A 9,564-nucleotide genomic window follows, 5' to 3' on the forward strand; every position below is an offset into this window, starting at 1 on the left:
GCCCAGGAGATGTTGGGGTCCCAGCTTGTGGACACTCTGCCCTTTTTGGGCCTGCTGGCTACTGCGCCACCTCACTGTGCCGTCCACACCAGCACTTTTCCCCAAACATGAGGCGGTCCCTAAGTTCAGCGCTTTGCCCAAAAGATCCACGTGACCAGCTACGAATGGACAAGTGCATGCGGACAGGGACGCTACCTTTCAATCTTGGCACAATGGTTGAATGTACTTGAGGCATGGACCGGGTCGCAAAATGTGGTGGACTGACTTGTCTCCCCACACAACATTCCTGGGAGGAGGGCTGAAACACCACCCTCCTCCTCCGCTGTTAGATTGACCCCAGCTACGAGCTGGAAACGCTGCAACACTGGTGTGGGGAGACGTCAGCAGGCTGGGCTAAAGCTCATCAGCTTGGGGGACGGACAGCACACTGCCTCTGAGGTCAGGGATGCCATCCTGGATGAGATGGCAATTTGTTTATCCCCGCTGCCCCTGGGGCCAGGCTTTTTTGTCTTGTTGGAGGGCTCTGGAGCTTGCCAGCCTCCAACACGTTCCATGCCTGGCCCACGTGTTCAATGTAGTGGTGCAATGATTTTTAAAAACATACCCCAAATTAGCTGAGCTAAGGGTGAAAGTGCGGCACTTGGACACCCACTTTCCCAAGTCTACAGTACCTGGAGCTAGCCGCAATACATTCCAGCAAGGCCTACATCTGCCTGAAGCACCTACTGTTGTGCGAGGTCACCACACTCTCTAACCCTAGATACCGTATGTTGAGCAGGGTGTGTGAGCAGCAGAGACCTTTGATGGAGTACCAGCTACAAAACCCAAGGGTTCCTCAGAGTCAGCTCCCTCACTTTCTGCACCATGAGTTTCCATGGGTGGCAGACTTATGGCTAGAGGCACAGGCATGGATAGGGGTGATGTGTAGGGGCAAAAGCAGTGTGGATGTGGAGGCAAGCTAAGCAGCAAAAACTGGGGGTACAAGCAGCCGGTGGCATCACCACTGACAAGCACAGCTGTCTGTCAGCTGACAGGCTGACTTTCACCAAAATGAACAGACAATGGATAGACTCATCATATACATGTCAGTTACATGACAAATTTAGTGCAATTTGCAAGTCCAAGATGAGTTGGAGATCTGCAGAGAGGAATCTCACCACCTCTTGCGGGTGCCATCATTTGGAAGGCAAGTCCTGGGCTCAGTGGGTGAGAGCAAGCGCAGGATAATCGTCGTTTGACCTGGCGGCCACTGCCTCTCCCACTGTTGACAGGACTGGCGCTGCAGTCCAGACCAGCAGCCAGGACACCTCCACATCTGCCTCTGACACTTTGGGGAGTTCACCCTCATCCTCACCTTTTCCTGCCATTTCTCCTTTTGCCCGCGCCATCATGCGCCTCTTCCCAGCAACTCCCCATCTCCCAAGCCTTTCATTTCATGCTAAAGTACAGCGCAACCCACCCACATGCCCAAGGCTTCAACGGCCTCATCTTAAGAAATCTGGCCCAGGAGATGTTGGAATCCCGGCTGGGGGACACTCTGCCCTTTTTGGGCAGAGTGTCTACTGCGCCACCGCACTGTGCCGTCCACACCAGCACTTTCCCCCAAACATGAGGTGGTCCCTAAATTCAGCGCTTAGCCCTAAAGTTCCACGTGACCAGTTACGAATGGACAAGTGCATGCGGACAGGGACGCTACCTTTCAATTTTGGCACAGTGGTTGAATGTAGTTGAGGCGTGGACCGGGTCGCAAAATGTGGTGGCCTGACTTGTCTCCCCACACAACATTCCTGGGAGGAGGGCTGAAACACCACTCTCCTCCTCTGCCGTTAAGTGGACCCCAGCTACGAGCTGGAAACGCTGCAACACTGGTGTGGGGAGACGTCAGCGGGCCGTGCTGAAGCTCATCAGCTTGGGGACCAGACAGCACACTGCCTACAAAGTGAGTCATGCCATCCTCGATGAGACGGCAATGTGGTTTTTGCCACTGCACCTGGGCCCAGGCATGTTGTCATGTGTGATAATGGCCGTAACCTGGGATTGGCTCTGTAGCTTGGCAGCCTGCAACATATTCCATGCCTGGGCCACATTTTTAACTCATTGCTGCTAATCATTTTAAAAAGGTACCCCAATGTTCCTGAGCTATTGGTGAAAGTGTGGCGCTTGTGCGGATAGTTTTTAAAGTCTATATTTGCCGCTGCTAGCCTCTATGCACTCCTACAACGCCTGTACCTGCTGGAACAACGGCTGTTGTGCGACGTCTCCACACTGCTGGCACTAAACATATCATATGTTGAGCAGAGTGTGTGAGCAGCACAGACCTTTGATGTAGTTCCAACTCCAAAACCCTCGGGTTCGTCAAAGTCAACTCCCTCAGTTGCTCAACCATGAGTGGCCATGGGTGGCAGACTTATGTGAAATCCCATCCCATCCATTGCACTGGACACGAAACATTAGCATGCGCTCAGCACAACTCCGGATATGGCAGCTGCGTTAAGCAGGGTGCAGGGTACAACACAGACCAGGCCCGAGCACCAGGAACAGGTGTTAGAAATACTGCAGCATCTGCCATTTCCTTCCAATTTTGGGGTTTTGGACCCGCCACCGACTTGTCTGGACCTAAGTGGGGATCATGAGACACAGTTGCCATCAGGGAAAGCTGTGGTCATGTGCGGTTTGCAGTAAGGGGCCAGTGCGCAATTGGAAGAGGAGTTGGTGGATGACGAGGACACCGACCCCACATGGACAGGGGTGATGTCTAGGGGCTAAAGCAGTGTAGATGTAGAGGGAAGCTAAATCAACAAAAAAAAACAGGGTAGAAGCAAAGGCATAAACTGGGGTGATGTTTAGGGGTGAAAGCAGTGTAGATGTGGAGGGAAGCTAATTCAACAAAAAAAACAGGGTAGAAGCAAAGGCATAAACTGGGGTGATGTTTAGGGGTGAAAGCAGTGTAGATGTGGAGGGAAGCTAAGCAGCAAAAACAGTGGGTAGAAGCAAAGGCATGCAAAACTCTACCCTGTTGGAAGACTTATTCCTAGGTCTGGAACACGTTAATGGCCCCCCTGGACAAATTACTGCCACTCAGGGGCCTAGTGTCACCAGGAGGGACAAGTATAGGAGCATGTTGTGGGAATACCTGGCCGACACCAGCTCTGTCCTCTCCGATCCCTCTGTGCTCTACAGCCTACACTTATTTTCTCATCTTTTTTTTCTGCACTGCACATCTCTTGCCTGCTTCCTTTGGGATCTTACAAGTGGTGGTCCACTTCCACAGATGGTAACTTCAATAGACAGTGTAACGGGAGTAGCTGAGGGATCGCTGTCTTAACCACTTTTTGGCACAAAATTAACTTCCAAAGCCAAATATGGTGCAAGTATATGATGCAAGGACACCTACACACCTATCTCTGACACATTGGGGAGTTCACCCTCATGCGCCTTTTTGGCCTGCACCATCATGCGCCTCTTCCCAGCCACTCCACATTTCCCAAGCTTTTCATTGCAAGCAGAAGTACAACACAACCCACCCCCATGCCCAAGCCTTTAACAGCCTCATCGATAAACTGCTGGCCCTGGAGATGTTGGTGTTTGTTTATGCTTCTGGAGACCCAGGCCTTCCGTCAGCAGATGGCAGCTGGGGCACCTCCCTATGCTGGGCCTAGCCGTTACTACTTCTCTTGGTGTGCTGTCCCTGCCTTGCGCCTGCATGTGTCCCATAACATCAGTCGGGCCCAGAGCTCTGCGCTTTGCTGCAAGGTCCACTTGACCACCGACACATGGACAAGCGCCTGTGGTCAGGGATGCTGCAGTGCTTATCTTTAATGACAGGCAGGGTGAATGTGGTGGAGTCTGGTCCCCGGGTGCAAACTGGGGTGGCCTATCTCCTCTCTCATGGCAGGAGTAGACTGAAACCCTATGATGCTGCAACCTCCACCCCAGCTACTAGCGGCAAACACTGTAACACTGGCGTGGGGAGATGTCAGCAGGCCGTGCTGATACTGATCAGCTTGGGGGACAGACAGCACAGTGCCTCCGAGGTCAGGGATGCCATCCTGGCTGAGATGGCATTTTTTTTTTCCCTGCTACACCTGGGGCTTGGCATTTTTGTGCCTGTGATAATGGCTGGAACCTGGTAGCAGATCTGGAGCTTGCCAGACTCAAACACGGTCCACGCATGGCCCACGTTTTTCAACTTGTTGGTGCCATGTTTCTTTGAAACCTACACCATTGTGCCTGATATACAGGTCAAAGTGGGGCCATTTTCGTAAGTGAGAACTAGCCTCTGCTAGGCAGAAAACATTCAGAGCACACTCCTCTCATCTTCGCACCGTTGGCTGGCGGAGGAAGACGAGGGGGTTGGAGTGGCATCTGATGTCCCTGTCCCACACGAGGCTAGAGGGTGCACTTCAGTGCATCCCATTGCTTCACCACAAATGGTGTGAAGGGGAGTGGAAAATGGAGGAAATGGAGAGTGACCCTTACAGTTGGGGCCAGCAAAGGCATGCCAAGTAACACACTGGCACACATGGCTGACTTCATCTTGGGTTGCTTTTCAACACATATTTCACATCATGAAGAACAAATAATACTGGATTTTTACAAGCCTCGAACCCCGGTCTAGGTCTAATGTCTGTTCCTTTCTTATATTAGGGGAGAGGGAAAAAAAAATACTTCAGTGATACGTTTAGCGTACATAGACTGACTATTAATGTGTATCCCACTTAGTGTTGTTAGGGTTACACACCGTCACAACCTGGCTAAAGCTTCTATAGCTGTTAATAAAGTCAACATAACTTTACGGTATCCAAAAAGACAGCTGGTACCGACAGAGAGCAAGACAAATGTCAACCAAAGCTGTGAGCTCTGAACACCCACAGTGACTTTGGCGTCATCATCATTATAAGGGAGCGGGTGGTAATAAATAACTTGGCAGTGCCTAAAACCCAAAAAGCTTATACAACTATATTTGGGGGGCGGAGTCTGACCGCGAGTGAAGATGGCAGCCTGAGCTGAGAGCTCCGTAGCAGTTAGCCGAGACCCCGCTCATAATTCAAGCTTACTCCAGCTAAGATGGTCAGAACAGGAAGGGAAAGGGGTACAGACCCCCCAGAGACCCCTAAACGCTCTAAACAGCAAAACGATCTGCAGAAATACCTACAGAGAAAGTCACTGAACTCTCCGGCCTGCGTGTCTAAGATGGCGCCGCTCTCTTGCACCGAACAGGATATAGCAGACGACTCTGACATGGAGAGCACTACGGACATAGATCCAGCTGCCTCGGGTGCTGAATACATCTCCCGGGCATTTCTTCAGAAAGCTCTAATCAAAGCTTTATCTCCAGTTATGGCAGAGTTGTCGGAGATTAAAGCTGAACTCTACAACAATGGCCAGAGAGTTCAGCAGCTAGAGCATGGAGTGGGAGCAATACAAAATCACTCCACCTCAGTGGAAGCGGCGCTCCACTTTCAAAAAGAATATATCGACAGATCCCTCACATTGATCGAGGATCAAGAAAATAGAAATAGAAGAAAGAACATAAGAATTAAAGGCTATCCAGAAGCAAGTGGCGCGGAAGACCTCCACAAGATGGCCGCCGCTCTCTTCACGGACCTGGTAGGCCCTGAACGCGCAGCAACTATTACTGTGGAACGCATCCACAGAGCGGTAAAGCCGAAGCCGCAGCCAGGTGAGCCGCCAAGAGATATAGTCTGTGGCCTTTTGTCATATCAGGACACGGTAGCTATTCTAACTGCTGCAAAGGGCAAAGATAAGGTTCTGATAGGGGATGATGAAATCGGCATTTACCAAGACATCGCTCCCTCCATTTTGGCGAAACGCCGCACACTACGCCCATTGCTTGATTTGCTCAGGAAAAAGGAGATTAGATACGCATGGCTTTACCCTTTTGGCTTGGCCTTTTCCTACAAAGGGAAGAGGTTTACAATACACACCCCATTGGACTTACCTGTAATCTGGTCCTTTTTGGGGGTCGAGCCGCTGGACATACCATCCTGGCTGCCTGTCCCTCCTCTACCGGAATTCCCGGAGCTACCGGATCCCGATTCTTGGTCCCAATCCAGGAGACTCAAGTCACCGAAGCAGAAGAGGATTCCCCCGAGACTGCTTCCATCTTGATCCTACGGCCCACTTCGTGCCTGGCTCTCCCAGCGCCTGTGAGAGGAGCTCTTATTGAAGAGGACATGACATCTCTTTGCTTCCTAGCTAAGTTACTTGTTACGTTATAAGTTACTCCTAGTTGGACATTTTCCTATATTTGTAGCACCTTATCTTTATTCACACTTTTATAGTGGACTTTGCTCAGGGTGGCCCTCAATTTTCTTGCTCTTAAACCTAGGTGCTACAGTTTAAGCGACATGCAAGTTTATTTTTTCTTCTCTGTTTGTCATAGACACAACATCCTAGTGGGTGGCCCACGGGCCACTTTGACCAGAGCTGAGGTCCTAGATTTGGAGGATATTGTTAGATTAGAAATGATAAACTCTCTGGTCCTCTGTGGTCCTCTGTTGTCTCTAATATGTTTTTTTTTTTCTTCTCACCGTATGTACATTAACTGATCTCCCTTTTATCACTCGTCCCTTTCCCCCCCCCTCTCCCCACCTCCCCTCGCCCATCTCTCCTCTCCTTCCCTTCCCCCACACTCAATTTATTGTCACTGTAGCCCCTGTCCTCCTTTCTCCCTGTTTATTTGTTCTAGGATTTTCTTTCTTTTCTTCTTACTCGCCCTATCTCTGACCATCTGATGTTACTAAAATGAGCGGGGCAAGGCTGCCCAATAGATCAGACCTTTGTTATTACCCGCTCCTTTGTATTTACTTATTGCTTAGCTTAAGTTAAATCGGTTCACAACAGTAAAACCTAGTTTATAGGTAACATAACCAGTTCACTATTACTGCATATCATTATTTGTGCTATTGCCATCATTAAGGTGCATACTGTTTTTTGACTTTTGCCTCGCAGCTCTTATCTATCTCTCCCCATCCCCTCCCCTTACCTTGCTAGGCCCCTTCCCTGCCTCCCCAAAAAATTTATTCATACCCCACTCCCATCTTCCTTGTCCTGACTAGGGGCGTCTGTAGTATTTGCAGTTGAGGTTGGCCCATTAGTCTCTAAAATGGCTACTGTTTCTTTCACTACCATTAACATAAATGGCTTGAATTCCCCCCACAAACGTCATGGTATGATATCTTAAGGAAATTTAAATCAGATATTATATTCATGCAAGAGACTCATTTGAAAGCCAGCAAACCTATCTCGTTCCCAACGCACCCATTTAATCAGTGGTTCTTTAGCTCTCACCCCACATCTGCGAGCAAGGGGGTGGCGATTGCCATTAACCGCTCTGTCCCCTTCGAATGCCACCAAGAATTATCTGACGCGGAGGGCAGGTACCTCTTTCTGAGAGGAGTGCTGGCTTCCAGGAAACTCACACTAGCTTGCATATATGCACCAAACCATGACCAATGCTCATGGCTCAAGGACGCACTCCAAACGCTATCGCAATTTGCCCAGGGGGAAATCATAATAGGCACAGATCTCAATGTGACAATTAACCCGCAATTAGATTCCTCCACAAACAAGTCGGCTATATCTCAGAGATCGATAGCCTCCCTTCTCAAATCCCTTCACGACCTAAAGTTGTTAGATGCTTGGAGATTTCAAAACCCCTCTATGAGAGATTATACTCATTTCTCTGCTAAGTGTAACTCACATCAGAGAATTGACTATATTTTATGTTCGTCCTCTTTAGCACAGGACATCACATCAGCGCGTATACATCCAGCTTCAATATCTGACCACGCGCCGGTAACTATTTCAATGGTCCTTAGGGACCTTACGCCCAGGGAATGGACGTGGCGGCTAAATGAAAATTTACTAAATGACACACAACTTACCTCCGATTTATCCGCACAGCTGACAGAATTTTTTGCGCTAAATACGACTCAGGAATCATCGGTTAGTGTAGTATGGGAGACCCATAAGGCATTTGTACGGGGCGTTCTGATAGCTAAAGCAGCCCAGATTAAAAAACAGAAACAGAAGGAGTCTGATTCAATCCTAGCACAAATCTCATCCATTGAGAGAATTCACAAGCTTACTAGACTAAACTCACTTCAATCTGAGCTAACTGCTCTTCGTGAGAAGCTCAAGAGACTTTTTCAACAGCAGGTATCAAAGCATCAATTTTTCTATAAGCTTCGGCTATACGAGCACGGAGATAAAAGTGGGAAACTCATGACTAGCTATATTAAGAAAAGGAAGGAACAGGCTTTTATCAAGCAAATCAGGTCACCCACAAATGCCGTGCTGGTAGACACACCAGGTATAGCTGACACGTTTTGTACATTTTATGAGCAGTTATATAACATCAGGAGTTCTGAATCTCAGTCTTCTTTGTCTGATAGATTGTCGCAAATTGAAGATTTCTTGAGACCCCTCAACTTACCCACTTTGTCTCCATCAGCAGCTGCATCGCTGATAGAACCAGTCACTGTCCAGGAGCTTCAACAGGTAATATCTTCTTTTGCTCCGGGCAAGAGCCCCGGACCAGATGGTCTGACCCTTCCCTACTATAAAAAATTTGGAGACATTCTTCTCCCCCATTTGACTCAACTATGCAATGCACTTTTCCAAGGAAGTGAGCTACAGAGACAATCCCTTGAAGCCTTTGTAACCCTTATCCCTAAGGAAGGGAAGGACCCGGATCTCTGTGGGAGTTATCGCCCAATCTCGCTACTAAATTTCGATATTAAAATATGGGCCAAACTCCTTGCCCTTAGGCTACAACCCTTCCTACCACGCCTTTTAAACGAGGAACAGTCCGGTTTCGTGAAATCGAGGGAAGGGAAAGATAACTCCCACAGACTTCTGCACGCCATTTCCCTGTCCAGAAAACGTCGCTCTGATCTTGTCCTTCTCGGCGTAGATGCCGAGAAGGCTTTTGACAGGGTAGACTGGTCTTTCCTTAAAGCCTCCCTTAAAACCTTTGGTTTCCCTGCCCCTTTTATCACGGCCGTTTTTTCCCTGTACTCAGACCCGCAGGCTCGCCTGAAAATTAATGGCACATTGTCACCTTATTTCAGTATTAAGAATGGGACCCGACAGGGCTGCCCCCTTTCTCCCTCCTTGTTTATTCTATCGTTAGAACCGCTTCTTCAAGCAGTAAGGCTGCACCCAGAGGTTAAGGGCCTTCAGCTAGGTGATCAGACACTCCATGCTGTCGCATTCGCCGACGACGTGCTATTCATAATCTCAAACCCGAAAGTAGCCCTTCCCATAATTACCGATTTAATGTCAAATTATGGTTATCTCTCAAATTATAAACCAAACCTATCCAAATCAGAGGCTTTAGTAATCTCCATCCCTCACAAAGACCTGGAGGAACTTAAAACATCTTCTCCGTACGTTTGGAAAAATGACTATTTGAAATATTTAGGGATTCGCCTTTCCAGTAATCTAGCGGAATTATATAAAGATAACTTCCTTCCTCTGCTTAAAGATCTTCGCAAAGTATTACGCTCATACGATCTTCCCTACCTGTCTTGGATG

This window comes from Leptodactylus fuscus, chromosome 5 (assembly GCF_031893055.1).
Source record: "Leptodactylus fuscus isolate aLepFus1 chromosome 5, aLepFus1.hap2, whole genome shotgun sequence".
Lineage (NCBI taxonomy): Eukaryota > Metazoa > Chordata > Amphibia > Anura > Leptodactylidae > Leptodactylus > Leptodactylus fuscus.